Here is a 15,866-nt window from a genome sequence, read left to right as displayed (position 1 = left end):
CTGGTGCTGGTGGTAGTGGGAGGAAGACTGTTAGTATTAAACACCGAGGAAAAGTAACTGTTTAAGAGGTTTGCAATGTGTTGGCTGTCAGTCACTAGTGCACCGTCGCTGATTGTTAAAGGTCCAATTCCACTTCTGATCGCCTTTCTGTTGTTTATATAACTGAAGAAGGATTTCGGATTATTTTTACAATTGGCTGCAATATTTTCTTCATATCTACGCTTTGCCTGACGTACTAATCTCTTTACTCGTCGCCTGGCATCATGATCAAGTCTAATGCTTTCGGGCGTGCTTTGCTCTTTCTTTAGCCTGTAAAACAATTTTCTCTCCTTGACTGAGTGTTTAATTTCGCTATTAAACCAAGGTGGGCTTTTATTAGTGCTACTTCTCTTCTCACACAAAGGGACGAATGTGTTCTGATGAGTGAGTAAATGATTTTTAAAGCTTAGCCAGGCGTCCTCTGCATTACCGTCATCTGATAGTTGCATTTCTATTAGTTTTCGTCGGATTTCTACGAAGTTAGCTCTTTTGAAATTGGGCACCTTTACTTTATTTTCACTCACTGATGTTTGAGCTCTAATGTCGACGCGCACTAATTTATGATCGCAAGAACCGAGGTGTTCTCCTACCGCGACATTACTGACTAGGTTATCTTGGGTCGTTATAACAAGGTCGAGTATGTTATTTTGTCGAGTGTTCAGAAACCATTTAGCTTAGATAATTTTCTTCTAAAAATTAAATCATTTTATGTGACTCGCCTTATGTACCTGACAGTGTCGCCCAGTCGATATGGGGGAGGTTAAAGTCTCCTAATATCAGTGAGTCGCTGTTATTAAGTAACTGCCTTAAAACGCTGTACATTTGAAGATCGGCATCGAGTGATTGCCCCGGAGGCCTGTAGGTGACAGATATATTTAAATTGACCTTTGCAATGTTAACTCGCACGCACAAATGTTCAACGTTACTGTCTCCTGGTGTTCTGTCAGTGGGTTGCAAATAGCTTTTGACAAAAAGGGCAACACCACCCCGTCTACGGTTTACACGATCTTTGTTGAATTCTGTACTTAAATCAATATTTGTGGTGTCGATAAATGTTTCGGTTATAGCAATTACGTCAAAATTTTCTGTCAGAGCAAGACATCTCAGTTCATCAAACTTGTTTCTTAGGCTACGCGCATTGAAACTAAGGACTCTAGGTTATCTTGAGGCTTGGTAATAGAGGTAGTGTTACTTGCGGGTTCAAGGTTACGAGTTTTTTGCGATGCATGGCGTCTATTTACACGGGCGGGGTGGAGGGACATGGCTGAGAGTCGTTTAATGATCGGGTGTCACGTACTGCGTCGTTGAGGACCCAATGAGGAGCCTTCCGAATCTGGCTGCCCCGATGGGGGACAGGTGTATTCCGTCCCTGTGGAAGAGCTTACTCTGGCCGTAGAAATTGTCCCAGGCGTTAAAGAACTCAACGTCAAGCTCTCTGCAAAGAGTCTGTAAGCGGTTGTTGAGGCTGAAGGTCTTGCTGAAGTCGCTCTCATCCCACGCCCGTGGTAGAATTCATGAAATCAAAATGTTAGGGGATTGGGATGAGAAAGAGAATGAGAGAGATAATAAGAATTATAGAATAAGAATGACAGAGAATGAGAATGAGAAAGAGAATGAGAAGAGAGAATGAGAATGAGAGAGGGGATGAGAATGACAGAATGAGAGAGGAATTAAAAATAAGAATGAGTGTGCGTTTGTGTGTGTGTGTGTGTGTGTGTGTGTGTGTGTGTGTGTGTGTGTGTGTGTGTGTGTGTGTGTGTGTGATGGCTGGGGTCAGGACAGCAACACAGATGTCAAGGCCGCACCCAGTTCCCGGATTAGCGAGTGAGGGAGAAGGTGCGGCACATACCCTGTCAGGAGTTGTTCTATATTCGTCCAGCAATCGAGCAGCATTCGTTTAGCAATCAGGCAGTATTCTTTATTGTCGTTTTGTTGCCGGGCACTAGTCGGACAGGAATCATCTTCTGAAAGAACGTTAAATTCAAATCTCAAGAATGATCGATGTCGATCGTTCGGATACCGGGCAGCTGTCGGGCAGGCATCATTATGGTTGTGCAGCTTCCGTCCTGCATTTGGGTAATACTCGTGCAAGCGTCGTGTCAAAATTATCCACACACTGGGGACGGGCCAAAGTGCACCAATTTCCAACGATACCAGAACGAATCAGGATCGTGGTGCTTTCGTCCCGAGATCGCCTATGTGTGAATAAGGTTTAAGGGACTTTCACACATACATGATATTGAACGCGACAGCTGCCCGACTGCCATTCATGCCACATTAGAGTTCATATTCGTAGCACATCATCTAGCCATCGTTGGGGAAATCCGTGCACAACGAATGCTGGACGATGAGTCGGCAAGGAGCACGAAAAATAAGCGCTGCGCTTATTTTTCGTGCAGCCCTTGGCGTGGCTGGCGACCTTGTCAAAGATCGGACAGGAGTGCTGTAGGCATTGTGCAACACTCGCAGTGATCGTCCAGCTACGGTGCAGCATTCGTGCAGCTTTCAGGATAGGTACGGCAGTACTCGTGCAGTGGTCGGGCACGAAATTCAAATTTTGGCCATTTCAACAGTTGCCCCACAGCTACACGACAGCTGCACAGCAGCTGCACGATAGCTGCCCGGTGAATCATTCACCTGATCGAATGCTGGACAATAGCTGAACGAGTGCAGCCCGATATGTGTGTATATATGAGTGGTTTGGTAATTTTACACCCCATCGGCTACAAAAACCTTCTCCACGCTCGCTTCTCCTCCTAGTCCTGCAACCCTACTTGACGTCCTGGTTCTCAGGGAGAACCAGGACCAGAGAGAACTTCTCCCTGTCGCCCTGCCTGCCACCCTATGCTCCTGACAACCCACCCAATGCCCCTGCTTGCTGCACTTTCACAACCACCTGACATCATGGCCCAATCACCTGACAGCTTTGCTACAATTAAAGAGCCAACACAGATGGTGGAGGAGCACAATTAGCTCACGGAGGAGTGGCCCAAGACCCAGGATTTATAGGGCATGGACACATATGGGATAAGCTGACACCTGTGAGCTCTCTCTCTCTCTCTCTCTCTCTCTCTCTCTCTCTCTCTCTCTCTCTCTCTCTCTCTCTCTCTCTCTCTCTCTGCCACCCTGTCAGAGAGAGAGAGAGAGAGAGAGAGAGAGAGAGAGAGAGAGAGAGAGAGAGAGAGAGATTTACAGACATTTACATAGAAAATCAGACCACACAGACCCCATGGTCCAGACTAGGTGGTCTGTCCTTAAACCTAAGTGATTTTACATTAATCAGATGGCTCCTAAACGTTGCTTTTCTACTCTAGTTAATATTAAGTTCAAGGAAGTGACGGTCGAGCTTGTTTTTAAAGGAGTCAATCGTGTTACACTGGACCACTGATGGTGGAAGCTTATTCCATTCTCGCACTACAACGTTGGTGAAGAAAAATTTGGTGCAGTCGGAATTTACTTGTCTACATTTGAGTTTTGTGCCATTGTTCTTCGTTCGCAAAGTGTCATCGATCATCAACAATTTTGTTCTGTCTACATTCGTGAAACCATTAAGTATTTTAAAACATTCGATCAGTTTTCCTCGGAGGCGACGTTTCTCAAGAGAGAACATGTTAAGGGTGGAAAGCCTTTCTTCGTAGGATTTGTTGCGCAAGGAAGGGATCATTTTTGTTGCTCGACGCTGAACACCTAGTTTAGCAATGTCCTTTGCATGGTGGGGAGACCAAAACTGTACCGCATATTCCAAGTGGGGTCTGACTAAACTATTGTAGAGCGGAAGTATTACATCTTTATTTTTGAATAAAAAGTTTCTTTTAATGAAGCCCAACATTCTGTTCGCTTTATTTGCTGCATCGATGCATTGATGTGAGAATTTGAGGTTTGATGCGATTTTAATCCCCAGGTCCTTAACGCATTGAACACTTGTGAGTTTAACGCCGCGTATTTCGTAATCGAGCTTCTTATTTTTTGTTCCAACTTGAAGGACCTGGCACTTGTCTACGTTAAAGGGCATCTCCCATTTATCCGACCAAGCTGAAATTTTGTGCAAATCCTCTTGGAGGCTTTGCCTGTCTTCGTCAGTGAGAACCGAGTTACCAATCTTTGTGTCGTCTGCAAATTTACTAATGCGATTATTGAGTCCAACATCCACGTCGTTGATGTAAATAATGAAGAGCACTGGGCCAAGAACCGAGCCCTGAGGGACGCCACTAGTGACCGGCGCCCACTCTGAGTTAAATCCGTCAATCACTACTCTTTGTTGTCTGTTGCTCAACCAATTCGCGATCCATTGGTTTACTTGACCGTCAATGCCTATTTGCTTTAATTTATAAAGTAATTTATGATGTGGGACTTTATCAAACGCTTTCTGGAAATCAAGATAGACTACGTCCACTGATTTGGTTACGTCATAAATTGAGAAGAGATCGTTATAAAAGGTCAGTAGGTTTGACAGGCAGGATCTTTTGTTACGGAAGCCATGTTGTGAATCCCCAATTAATGAGTGGCTTTCGAGGTAACTCACAATTTTGTCTCTAATTATGCTCTCGAGTAGCTTACCTACAATTGACGTTAGACTAATGGGTCGGTAGTTACCTGGTATTTCTTTGTCTCCTTTCTTAAAAATCAGTGTCACGTTAGCCTTTTTCCAATCCGAAGGGACGATGCCTTGTCGCAAGGACATATTGAATACGGTAGTGAGGGAGGAGAATATTTCGCTCTTTGTTTCTTTAAGCAGTATAGGATATACTTTGTCGGGTCCGGGACTTTTATTTGTTTTAAGTGAATGGAGAGCTTTAAGGACATCATCGGTTGTTATTTCAAAATTAGGCAATGCATGCTCGAGATTTACAATAGTACTGGTGTTGTTGGTAGCGAGAGGAAGACTGTTAGTATTAAACACCGAGGAAAAGTAATTGTTTAAGAGGTTTGCAATGTGTTGGCTGTCAGTCACTAGCGCACCGTCGCTGTTTGTTAAAGGTCCAATACCACTTTTGATCGCCTTTCTGTTGTTTATGTAACTGAAGAAAGATTTCGGATCATTTTTACAGTTGGCTGCAATATTTTCTTCATATCTACGCTTTGCCTGACCTACTAGTCTTTTTACTCGTCGCCTGGCATCATTATAAAGTCTAATGTTTTCGGGCGTGCTTTGTTCTTTCTTTAATCTGTAAAACAATTTTCTCTGATTGACTGATTGTTTAATTTCGCTATTAAACCACGGTGGGCTTTTATTAGTGTTAATTCGCTTCTCGCACAAGGGGACGAATGTGTTCTGCTGAGTGAGTAAGTGATTTTTGAGGCTTAGCCAGGCTTCATCTACGTTGCCGTCATCTGATAGTTGTATTTGTTAGTTTTTGTCGGATTTCTACGAAGATAGCTCTTTTGAAATTGGGCACCTTTACTTTATTTTCAGCCACTGATGATTGAGCTCTAATGTCGACGCACTAATTTATGATCGCAAGAACCGAGGTGTTTTCCTACCGTGACACTACTGACTAGGTTATCTTGGGTCGTTATAACAATGTCGAGTATATTATTTTGTCGAGTTGGCTCAGAAACCATTTGGCTTAGATAATTTTCTTCTAGAAATTCGATCATTCTGTGTGACTCGCCTTCTGTACCTGACAGTGTTGCCCAGTCGATATGGGGGAGGTTAAAGTCTCCTAATATCAGTGAGTCGTTGTTATTAAGTGACTGCCTTAACCGATTAATGGACAGCGTCCAATATTTTAGACGCAATATATTTTCGATTTACTCATTGTAGAAGCTTATAATTTTAATTTATTTAAGTTTCCTATGATCGCAGATGCATTTTCTATTACATCATAACGTTTTCTAACGTTCATTTCAACAGACCCTCTTTCATTTTTATACTCATAAATGTTTGAAATTCCAAAAAATTTTAAGTTTCCTAGTTGTGAAACGATACATGAAGTGCTCAGGAATGCAGGTGTTTTAAGAAGAGCCCGTTTTTTTCATGTAATAAATGTAAGATAGTAAAGATAAATCAAGTGTCCAAAAAATTGGACGCTGTGCCATGAATTTACCTTAGACTAGGGTACAGCCACATTTTATTTTCATTATTTCAGGCTAACTACTCATGAGATCCTGGCACTGCTGGAAGAAGACGGAGCAGATGGTGGAGATATTATACTGCATGCCCCTGAACCAGAAATAGATAGTATTACAGACGAAGATTCTGACAAATCTGATGATGAAGCAGAGGGAAACATCAACCATCTAAGGAAGAAGCTTTTGAGTACAACCTGTGATTTTATTCCTCATACTGTTGATGAGTGTACCAGTGTAACTGAAAGTAATGCTGAAATAGCTACATCCAATAAAAAGGGCCCTAAAAAAAGAAAAATGACCAAGGAACTAGAATGGCTGAAAACAGTTCCTGTATATGAAATAAATTCATCAAAGCCTAGCTTGAAGAGAATAAATGAGGACATTTTAGCTTCTAGTGATGAACTTGACCTGCTGAAATTATTCATTACAGATGATTTCATAGAACACATAATAAATCAGACAAACTTGTATGCCCAACAGAAAAATGAGACACTCAATATGTCAAAAAGTGAGCTATGGGTAGTTTTAGGGGCTTTGCTTCTCTCAGGTTATGCCAAGTATCCCAACAAAAGACTATATTGGTCTAGAGAATGTGACACTCCATCAATTTTGTCAGATGCCATGCGCTGTAGGCGATTCGAGACAATTCTGCACCACCTTCACTTGAATGACAATTCACAAATTGACCCCAGTGATAGACTCTACAAAATTAGGCCTATGTTAGATCATTTTAGCCACAAATTCCTTGAACTATCAGTATTAGATGAACATCTATCCATTGATGAATCAATGATTCCCTATTTTGGAAGGCACTTTGCAAAACAATACATAAAAGGAAAACCAATAAGATTTGGTTTTAAGAATTGGGCTTTATGCTCATCTGCTGGATATATGTATGCTTTTGATGTATACATGGGTAAAACTGACAATAAAAGTGTTGAAACTGGTTTAGGTGTAGGGGGTGAAATTGTCAAAAAATTGCTTAGAAATGCAAAAGTACCTAAAAATTCTGGATACAAAGTATATTTTGATAATTATTTTACATCTTATAGCCTGTTGGATTATCTGTCAGAAGAAGGAATATGTGCTACAGGGACAGTTAGAGAAAATAGAATACCAGCCTGTCCTCTTCCCTCCAAGGTAGAATTCAATAAAAAAAGCAAAGGCAGTGTAGAAATTGCATCTTCTAAATCAGTAATGGTGGTGAAATATAAAGATAGCAATGTTTTGACCATAGCATCCAATTTTGATTCATCTGATATTGGCACAACACAAAGATATTCCAGGGAAAAGAAAAAATTCATCCAACATCCACAACCAGTTTCTGTGAAAAACTACAATCTTCACATGTGGGGTGTGGATTTCATGGATAAAATGGTTGCATGTTATCGCACAAGGATGAGACAAAAGAAATGGTGGTGGCCAATTTTTGTATATTTTTTTGATGTTGCTATTGTAAATGCATGGCTGTTATGGAGAAAGGAAAAAGATAACTCCAGCAAGTTACTTGATTTTCGAAGGAAACTTGCTATTACCATTCTAAAAAATCACGGCACACCATCATCACAGGGCAAACAAGCTCCCACACCCCTGAAAGGTGTTCGGTATGATGGTTATGGCCACTGGCTTGATAGCTCAAATTTACGAAGATGTGCAAATTGTCCAGGAAAGGCAACATTTTCTTGTACAAAGTGCAATGTAGGTTTACACCCAAGATGCCACAAGGTGTATCATACAGAAAAGGCATAATTGAGTGAAATGCTACAAATACGGAAATACATTTTTTTTTATCATGTCAATAAAATATTTGCATTCTTAATTACTTGAATGTGTACTATTGAGAATAACAAGATATATGAACAAGGATTTACAATTACAATAAATGTATGTTTGCAAAGGTGATATTTAAAGGAACCTATCTGGACAAAGTGGACAGCGTCCAATTTTTTGGACACCTTATATCTCAAAAAGTATTTGACATAAACATATGAAATTTTATATGAATACTCTTGATAGTAAAACAACTAAAACCTGTAAAAATTGCAATGATCCGTGTTGTGGGAAGCTTTATCCATTAATGGGTTAGGACGCTGTACATTTCAAGGTCGTCATCGAGTGATTGCCCGGGAGGTCTGTAGGTGACAGATATATTTAAATTGACTTTTGCAACGTTTACTCGCACGCACAAATGTTCAACGTTACTGTTTCCCGGTGTTTTGTCAGTGGGTTGCAAATAGCTTTTGACATAAAGGGCGACTCCACCGCCTCTACGGTTTACACGATCTTTGTTGAAGAGTCTGTAGCCATCTATGTTGTATTCGGAACTTAAATCAATATTTGTGGTGTCGATAAATGTTTCGGTTATAGCAATTATGTCAAAATTTTCTGTTAAAGCAAGACATCTCAGTTCATCAAATTTGTTTCTTAGGCTACGTGCATTGAAACTAAGGATTTTTAAGTTATCTAGAGGCTTGGTAATAGAGGTGGTGGTACTTGCGGGATCACGGTTACGGGTTTGTTGCGATGCACGGCGTCTATTTACACGGGCGGGGTGGAGGGACGTGGGCGTGACTCGTTTTTTGCTCGGATGACACGTACTGCGTCGTTGAGGAGCCTTCCGAATCTGGCTGCCCCGATGGGAGAAAGGTGCAATCCGTCCCTGTGGAAGAGCTCACTTTGTCCATAGAAATTGCCCCATGCGTTGAAGAACTCAACGTCAAGCTCCCTACAAAGAGTCTGTAAGCGGTTGTTTAGGCTGAAGGCCTTACTGAAAAACTCGCTCTCCGCCCAAGTCCGTGGTAGAACTCCTGAAATCAAAATGTTAGGGGATTTAGACTTATACTGCTGGATGAGCCTACGATACTTCTCCAGGAGTTCCTCAGACCGGGTCGTGGTGACGTCGTTCGTACCTGTGTGAATAACAAACAGTGAATCATTAGTAGCCTGGGGGGAGATCTCCTCAAGAGCAGCAGTTATATAATCGATCCCAGCACCAGGATAGCAATAGTTCCGTCTTCGAGGAGGAACTCTGCCGCAGAACTCAACGACCTGCTGGCGAATCATTGTGTCACCCACCAGGAAGTTGCTCTCCTGCTCGTCCTCCTCCTCCAGAATGGCAAACCTGTTGAAGCAATGAACAGGATAAATCGTTTGTCTGGCTGGTTTGGCTCCTCCATTCACGACGGTGAAGCCATCATGGGCGGTGCCACTAGCATCCTCCCGTTGCGTGGTGTTGTCCGCTGGTGTCGACGGTACCGCTGAGGGTAAGGGGGCGGTTGGAGAAGGGTTTGTCACCACAGCAACGTTAGCCTGGAGAGAGAGAGAGAGAGAGAGAGAGTTTTCTTTACAGGAAATTTATTTGGGAATTTCATCAGAAGTCATTAGATAAAAAAAATACTCCTTTGGGTACCGGTACTACCGGTACTCAAATTAACGGTATTTGCCCATCCCTATGAAACAGGCGCTGCACCTTCTCTTGCGTCATCTCCCCATTCTCTCCTTGTTTTTTTTCCACACCGTCGATGCGAAGATTGTTCCTGCTGGAGTAATCTTCTTGGTAGTCTATTCGTCTCTTGATTATTTCTATTTACATAGATTTACATAGAAAATCAGACCACACAGACCCCATGGTCCAGACTAGGTGGTCTGTCCTTAAACCTAAGTGATTTTACATTAATCAGAAGGCTCCTAAACGTTGCATTTCTACTCTAGTTGATATTAAGTTGAAGGAAGTGACGGTCGAGCTTATTTTTGAAGTAGTCTATCGTTTTACACTGGACTATTGATGGTGGAAGCTTATTCCATTCTCGCACTACAACGTTGGTGAAGAAAAATTTGCTGTAGTCTGAATTTACTTGTCTACATTTGAGTTTTACGCCATTGTTCCTCGTGCGCAAAGTGTCATCGATCATAAACAATGTTGATCTGTCTACATTCGTGAAACCATTAAGTATTTTAAAACATTCGATCAGTTTTCCTCGGAGGCGACGTTTCTCAAGAGAGAACATGTTACGGGTAGAAAGCCTTTCTTCGTAGGATTTGTTGCGCAAGGAAGGGATCATTTTCGTTGCCCGACGCTGAACACCTTCTAATTTAGCAATATCCTTTGCATGGTGGGGAGACCAAAACTGTACTGCATATTCCAAGTGGGGTCTGACTAAACTATTGTAGAGCGGGAGTATTACATCTTTATTCTTGAATAAAAAGTTTCTTTTAATGAAGCCCAACATTCTGTTCGCTTTATTTGCTGCATCGATGCATTGCTGTGAGAATTTGAGGTTTGACGCGAATTTGATCCCCAAGTCCTTGACGCATTGAACGCTTTTGAGTTTAACGCCGTGCATTTCGTAATCGAACTTCTTATTCCTCGTTCCAACTTGAAGGACCTGGCACTTGCTTACATTAAAGGGCATCTCCAATCTATCCGACCAAGCTGAAATTTTGTGCAAATCCTCTTGAAGGCTTTGCCTGTCTTCGTCAATGAGAACCGAGTTACCAATCTTTGTGTCGTCTGCAAATTTACTAATGCGATTATTGAGTCCAACATCCACGTCGTTGATGTAAATAATGAAGAGCACTGGGCCAAGAACCGAGCCCTGAGGGACGCCACTAGTGACCGGCGCCCACTCTGAGTTAAATCCGTCAATCACTACTCTTTGTTGTCTGTTGCTCAACCAATTCGCGACCCATTGGTGTACTTGACCGTCAATACCTATTTGCCATAAATTGGAAAAGTAATTTATGATGTGGGACTTTATCAAACGCTTTCTGGAAATCAAGATAGACTACGTCCAGTGATTTCGTTACGTCATAAACAGTGAAGAGGTCGTTATAAAAGGTTAATAGGTTTGATAGGCAGGATCTTTTGTTTCGGAAGCCATGTTGTGAGTCCTCAATTAATGAGTGGCTTTCAAGGTAACTCACAATTTTGTCTCTAATTATGCCCTCAAGTAGCTGCCCTACAACCGAAGTTAGACTAATGGGCCTGTAATTACCTGGTACTTTTTTGTCTCCTTTCTTTAAAATCGGTGTCACGTTAGCCTTTTTCCAATCTGAAGGGACGATGCCTTGTCGCAAGGACATATTGTATACGGTTGTGAGGGAGGAGAGTATTTCGCACTTTGTTTCTTTCAGCAGAGTTGGATATACTTTGTCAGGTCCAGGACTTTTATTTGTTTTAAGTGATTTGAGGGCTTTAAGGACTTCATCGGGTTTTATTTCAAAGTTAGGCAATGCATGCTCGGGATTTACATTAGTACTGGTATTGGTGGTAGTGGTGGAAGGACTATTATTATTAAACACCGAGGAAAAGTATTTGTTTAATAGGTTTGCAACGTGTTGGCTGTCAGTCACTAGTGCACCGTCGCTGTTTGTTAAGGGTCCAATTCCACTTCTGATTGCCTTTCTGTTGTTTATGTAACTGAAGAAGGATTTCGGATTATTTTTACAGTTGGCTGCAATATTTTCTTCATATCTACGCTTCATATTTCTTGTTCTTCATTTCTGGTATTTCTTTCTTCATCATGTCCATTTCTTCATCTTTCTTTAGGCATGTCTTCTTCAGATCATCCACTTCTTTTTGTGTGAACTGAAGGGAAACAATCAGCTCAGTGTTGGTCGTTTCGAGTTGTTTGATCTTGTCAGAGAGTTGACCGAATTACTTCTACCAAGTCGCGTTAGGCCTTCTGCTGAACTTCCGGGGCCAGCTTGATTACCTCGTTCGGAGGCATCTTGTTTATTCAGCACTGTCTTGTATCAATCCGTAGCTTCAAACAGTAAAGTCTTGGATTGCTCTCAAAAGCCGGAACACTAAACACAACGTGTGGATCCTTTCGTGGACTGGACTGGACTCTCTCTCTCTCTCTCTCTCTCTCTCTCTCTCTCTCTCTCTCTCTCTCTCTCTCTCTCTCTCTCTCTCTCTCTCTCTCTCTCTCTCTCTCTCTCTCTCTCTCTCTCTCTCTCTCTCTCTCTCTCTCTCTCTCTCTCTCTCTCTCTCTCTCTCTCTCTCTCTCTCTCTCTCTCTGAGAGAGAGAGAGATATATATATTTATATAAATCTCTCTCTCTCTCTCTCTCTCTCTCTCTCTCTCTCTCTCTCTATATATATATATATATATATATATATATATATATATATATATATATATATATATATATATATATATATATATATATATATATATATATATATATATATATATATATATATATATATATATATATATATATATATATATATATATATATATATATATATATATATATATATATATATATATATATATATATATATATATATATATATATATATATATATATATATATATATATATATATATATATATATATATATATATATATATATATATATATATATATATATATATATATATATATATATATATATATATATATATATATATATATATATATATATATATATATATATATATATATATATATATATATATATATATATATATATATATATATATATATATATATATATATATATATATATATATATATATATATATATATATATATATATATATATATATATATATATATATATATATATATATATATATATATATATATATATATATATATATATATATATATATATATATATATATATATATATATATATCATGCAATAAGTGAGCCATATAGTTTTTCTAAAATAAATACAAAATTAGTTTTTTATCAATTATTTATTAAATAAATAGAGCACGTTTCCTTCATTAAGGGGCTGATTCTGCAGGAACTTGACATCTTGGTATTCTTTCTTCTTCCAGAGTGTGCGGTGTGCCGCAGGCAGGCCAAGACACCAGAGATGTCCGTTCAGCCATTCAATTCTGCCGAGGGAAAGAAGTCATGTTAGTCAACTCTGATGACTTGTACTTTTTTCTGTGGACTCTGCTGTAAGCCAGTCACGGAAGATGTGAACTGTATCTGTACTGTTATGCCGGACGTGTTACTTGGGTTCCGTGTCGCCGTCAGGAGACTCCGTGGGAGGGGGATATGTAAACACTTTGCACCGCTTCTGTAGTTTAATATTCTTCCTCAGTAGTACACTTCACTCTGACTCTTCACTTACCACTAGCTTACTATGACTGGAACTACCCTCTCTCGCCCTCTTCTCCTATATATATCCAGAACAGTACAGTCTATAATGTTACAGTGTATTTTAGATCATACAAGAACATGTAGCAAAAATATATGCGAGTTGGCAACACTTCCCGCCTGGCGCCTGGCCGCGCCCCGCGGGGCGCGGACGACTCGCCTTGCTCTCCGCCCCCTTGCTCGTTTCTCCGGGAGCCTTCTAGAGGCCTATGGTCGCTGGGGGAAGCTTCCAGCACAACAGTATCCCCCCCTCTTAATTGTGATCGTCCCGATCACACACTTAACTATATACAAACGTAAGAGAATTAATCAAAAACATAATAATCGTCGTATCGCCGTGGACGCCTGCGTTGTCTCTCTTCTGCTCGGTGCCTCCTGCACGTCTGTCTCCTGGTGCGCCTCGTCGTCGTCCGCTTCTTGGGGTGTCCCTGGAACATCTGCCGAAGCCGGGAGGTTATCTCCCTCGGCTGAAAGGTCCAGAAGGCTTATGTCGTCGTCGACCTCCTCTCGGTCCTGGACGTCCCTTGCGTTTTCGTCGGCTGCTGGGTGTCTGTAGTTGTTCCAGGTGTAGTTTCCCGGACCGTGGTACCTCCATAGGCGGTTGACGTGGACAACTTTCGGCTTGGTCTTTTCCGTTCTCCGGATTCGGTAAGTCACGTCGGAGAGGCGTTCTAGCACAGTGTAAGGGCCTTCCCAGGGGCTCTGTAACTTCGGAGACTGTCCTTTCTTCCTCTGCGGGTTGTAAAGCCAGACTCGGTCTCCTTCCTTGAAGTCAACGTGGCTTGCCCTCATATTGTAACCGCGCTTCATGGCCTCCCCGGAGAACTTCAAGGCACCTCGGACTTGATGGTGCACCTCTTCCAGCCGTTCCTCTAGTTGACGGGCAAAACTGGGCGTCCTTGGAAGGCTTTCCCCAGGAGGCCTTCCTGTCAGTAGGTCCACCGGCAATCGCAGCTCACGTCCAAACATCAGCTTTGCCGGTGAATACCCCGTAGTCTCGTGGGCGGCAGACCTGTAGGCCATGAGAAGCGCAGGCAGCTTCTGATCCCATGAAGACTGATCATTGTTGCACTGCTTGGCCAACTCCTGGCCCAACGTCCAATTAAAGCTCTCCACCATTCCATCTGACTGTGGATGCAGAGGGGTGGTCCGGGTCTTCTTGATACCCAGGAGCTTGCAGCACTCAGCAAGGACTGTTGACTCAAAATTCCTTCCCTGGTCGGAATGGAGCTCGTTAGGCACACCGAAGCGACAGAAGAACTCCTCCACCAAAACCTTGGCGATGGTAGTGGCTTCCTGGTCAGGGATGGCGTAGGCTTCCGGCCACTTGGTGAAGTAATCCATTGTGACGCAGATGTACCTATTTCCGTTCGTCGTCAGAGGCAAGGGTCCTGCTATATCCACTGCCACCCGTTCCATGGGGGCTCCAACCTGGTATAGTTGCAATGGGGCACGGTGACGCTTCTTGGGGCCCTTCTTTGCACAGCACACCTCACACGCGTGACACCATTCTTCCACGTCCTTCCTCATGCCAACCCAATAGAACCTTTGGCGCAGGCGACTCAGTGTCTTCTTTACCCCAAGGTGTCCGCTGGTGATGCTGTCGTGCATTTCTTTCAAGACGCCTTCCCGGGACTTAACAGGTAGCACCGTGGACCAGTAGAGTTCAAGACCATCATGAGAGACCCAGCGTCGCTGCAACACCCCGTTGTCCATCCGAAGAGTGTCCCACTGAGTCCAGTAATTCTTGGTGGTAGGGCTTTCTCTCGAGATTACTTCCCACCCAGGTCGCGTTGACGATTGACTCAGCCACTCCATAATTGGTCTCAAATCTCGGTCCTCCCGCTGCAGTTTTCCCAAGTCTTCCCATGGCACCTCCGCTGTCTGTTCCACTGTAGTGCGGCGGCACATATTCTGGACGCTTTCCCTCTGGAGGCAATGTTGACAGGTTGGCAGGGGCGCCGGCTCAAGCTGTCCGCGTTACCGTGTGTTAGCCCAGATCGATGCACAATAGTGTAGTGATGTTGCTCTAGTTTACCTATCCAGCGAGCAAGCTGGCCCTCAGGGTTTTTCGGTGACTTCAACCATCGCAATGCAGCGTGATCCGTGCGGATGGTGAAAGTTGCACCGTACAGGTAAGCATGGAAAAAGTCAAGGCTCTTGACTATTGCCAGGAGTTCTTTCCGGGTCACGCAATAGTTTTTCTCGGCTGGGGTGAGCTTCTTGCTGAAGTAGGCCACAACCCGCTCCATGTCGGCACATGCCTGGGATAGCACTCCACCAATCCCCTCATCACTGGCATCACAATCCAGTATAAAAGGCTTAGAGGGGTCTGGGTAGGTGAGTACGGGCGAGCTGATGAGGGCCTCCTTGAGCTTCTCAAAGGCAACCTGAGTTTCCGCTGTCCACTCAAACTTGCGCCCCTTCTTCGTCAGGAGGTGCAGTGGTGCAGCAATCGTAGCGAAGCCTTTCACAAACCTGCGGTAGTATGAGCACAACTCGAGGAAGCTCCGCAGCTCCTTCACGTTGGTGGGTGTCGGCCAGTCCCTTACCGCAGCCACCTTCTCAGGATCAGTGCATACTCCAGCCTCGCTCACGATGTGTCCCAAGTATTGGACCTCCTTTTGG

This window comes from Eriocheir sinensis, chromosome 35, assembly GCF_024679095.1.
Source record: "Eriocheir sinensis breed Jianghai 21 chromosome 35, ASM2467909v1, whole genome shotgun sequence".
NCBI lineage: Eukaryota > Metazoa > Arthropoda > Malacostraca > Decapoda > Varunidae > Eriocheir > Eriocheir sinensis.
The sequence above is the reverse complement of the archived record's forward strand: the minus strand, read 5'-3'. Positions refer to the sequence as shown.